This window comes from Sceloporus undulatus, chromosome 6 (genome assembly GCF_019175285.1).
Source record: "Sceloporus undulatus isolate JIND9_A2432 ecotype Alabama chromosome 6, SceUnd_v1.1, whole genome shotgun sequence".
NCBI classification, from domain to species: domain Eukaryota; kingdom Metazoa; phylum Chordata; class Lepidosauria; order Squamata; family Phrynosomatidae; genus Sceloporus; species Sceloporus undulatus.
The window spans coordinates 24,931,209-24,934,571 of NC_056527.1; positions in this window are offsets into that span (position 1 = coordinate 24,931,209).

Genomic DNA, 3,363 nt, shown 5'->3' on the forward strand with positions numbered 1-3,363 from the left:
AAAATCTCTCTCAGCTGAGCAAGATTGTAAAATATACAGACCTGATCAACCTTAATGGTCTTTTCCCACCCCAATCCCTTATAAAGATTCCACATTCCAAAGGTCTGGAGGCCTGTGTAGTCAGAATATGTATGAGTTCATGCATGTGTTATGACAGCACATATGGTAGGAGACCAATAGATTACATTGTGATATGTCTTTTGGAATCAAAAATCCTGGGTAAAGGATTCTTTGCAGAAGACACCACACCCAGTGAAGCCTGACATTAGTTGCAACATATATCCTGTCTGACAGCTCTCTCCCCTCCATGCCAAATGTCAACCGAAGTAAACTCCTGAATACTCTGATGTGCAGGTTCAGTCTTGATGTGATTTGACTATGAACACCAATGACAATGCCTAAAAAGGCCAGAAGAACAGATAGATTTAAGGTTTTCTTCCTCTTCGGTTTTAGAGAATTCTCCCACAGATGGAAGAGAAGAATGTCTAGATATGAGATCCTTGTATATACAGTAGTATGAAAAGAGCAAGAGAAAACAGTTACTTAATGTATAGTGAAAAATGCTAGGGAGGAGAGATCAAAAGAAGGTTCAAAAACATTTCTGTGATGGGAGATGGAGGAATCTCTCCTCTTTTGGAACACCAAATGGCACTCCATGTCCAAGAAAGAAAACAAAAAAGCGAATAGAAACCTCATCATTTAGTACCACTTTCAAGACCTGGAAGCACAATATAACCCAACACTTAAAAGTCCTCATTGCTACAAGAAACAAACATATATCTCTACATAATCACAGCCTAATTCAGCCTTCCTTAAAAAGTTAAACCTTAACTCTCGGACTCACTAATCATGGAATTATTTAGTTAATTAATCCATCAATTATGAGTTGTAATCTGATGAAAACTTTACCTGGAACTATGCCCTGCTGAATACAGAGGGCACTATTCCTGAATAATTTCCATAAAATTTGGGACCAGAGCCTGCAGACCAGTAAATACAAATGACCTGAAACTGATTAATTTACCAAGAGCACCATGATACTACCAATTATCTTTAACATGCTACTAGAAAAGAGATTTTAATAGTACATGCACGCTCCAGCAGGTATCTAAAAAAACATTTGCCTCATCAATTGGTATACTACTACACATTGGCATCTTAACAATCTGTAGTAACGAGTTATTATTGAATAAAACAGACAATAATATTTAACTTAATGTAGACCACAAGTCAAATACTGCTATATTTAAGCAGCACAGTATGTAAGTCCTGGTTGGGAAGAGATGGCCTATGAGCAACATGCACTCACACAGGCTGTTTTTGTGACTCCATACCATTTTTTCCCCACAAGAAATGTCATTTTCACAATTTTGCTATAATAAAATCCAAAGCCTCCACAGTCCCCCTTTCCAAGTTGCCTAGGAAAGCAAAACTGGAAGTGGATGCTCAGTCACTTCCAGAATCAATTTCCCCACAGTATTTTGAGGTTAATACTAAAACTGTCCCATGACCCCTTCAATTTCTCCACTCCGGATTGGAATGCATACAGTTGCACATGATCAAAACATGCAGACACCAACTAATAATGCTACACTGCCAGCTCAGTCAAAATCTACACATTGTCTGGTCTTAGTTTTCCATGAGCCATGTATTATTTGCAAAATTTTGTATGACAACAATTTAAAGTAACTTTGTAAAATTCTACAAACACAAGTTTAGTATAAATTCTAGATATTTCAACACTAGCACTAAGAAGTTGAGATCAACCAAGTGTAGAATCTTATATTTGGGCTTTCTTTAAAGTTTACATATATTAGGTAAGGTGTAACATGGTGCTTTTCAATTGTCAAGTACTACAACTGCCATTAGTCCCACCTAGTAGAGTCAGTGATCAATGAGTGACATTATAATCAAAAATATCTGGAAAGCAGCAAGTTGCCTTCCATTGTACATTAAGAAATTTATAACAAAATCTAGTAATACTCAGTTCTAATCTGTTACACAACAGCAACTGACTTTTGCATTACATTTTTCTTTTCTTTTTTACTGCAACAAATCATTAAAGAAATTCAGACAGAGAGAAAGGTGCTGACTCAAAAGCTGCCATGTGACATTCCTTACAAGCTTAGGAGATCCCCACAGTAACCACTTAAAAATGATGACAAAACTACTGCATTGTTGGTTGGCTTTCAACCAAGCAGCTGCCTTCCAGAAATCCTGTTATAAAGCTGACAAAGAATGCTGTAGCACAGCATTCCAGATCATCATCCAGTTGGAATTGACTTCAATCTGAGCGAGCATTCAATACACCAAACTATATAAAAAGCTTTGCCATGTCTGCTGCAGGTAGGCTTCCAGACAAACTGAAAACAAGATTACTATCCAGTTTCCAACTCTAGAATATAGAAATTTCATATATCTTTACTGCATGATTGATAGGTAGAGCCTTTAAACTTCACTGACCATGCTATGTTCCAGTTTAAATCAGACCACCAAACTAGAAATGGGACAAGATTTGTTATTGAAGAAGCATTTATTATATAGATTAAAGATTTTAAAACCAAACTTACCTCCATTATCAGTCCTTTTTAAAGCACCATCCTTATGAGGGCACAACTCACATCTCTACAGGAAGGAAAACATAGTAATGAACAACAAACATTGGAAAAACAATATTGTTGTCATGTAAACATTTTCATGTGGTTGACCATTTACAATTTATGGCGAGAGTGACAAAAAGAAAGCTTACTTTGTTTTAAGAAAGCTGTCTAATATGACTTTATGCTTTAAATCTGAGTTCTGTATGCCTACGTTCTTCTACTGTAGTTCTGTTTACTGCTACTTCTTTTTAAAACAAGCTGCTTCTGAAACTCAGGCCCTGTGCAGACCAGCAGTTTGGCCCAGATTGGGGGCAAAGTCAGGGCGTAGTGTCTACACGACACACTCCCAAGCTCTACCTCCATGGTAGCGTTACGCTGCCAGCTGTGCGGCATGACACACTGCATCATGGTGCTCATCTGGCACTGTGTCTGCATGACGCAGCGCCAAAGGAGCACCATAAAGCCACAGCACCACAGTTATTGCATCCTGCAAAGGCCAGATTGGGGCCACGGCATGCAGTTGCCACAGCCCTGATCTGGTTGTAAAAGGGGCGGCTGGAGGCCACCCCTTCAGGGCTTGTGTGACAGGCTCCAAAAACCTTTAGTCTGTATCAACCTAATAGCAGCGCAAACAAAGCAAACATAGGTGTTTCTGCATAAAACAAACTTTACTGAATTATTATTATTTATTTATTTATTTATATAGCGCTGTAGATTTGCACGGCGCTGTACATAAAACAATAAATATAAAAGAGAAAGCCTG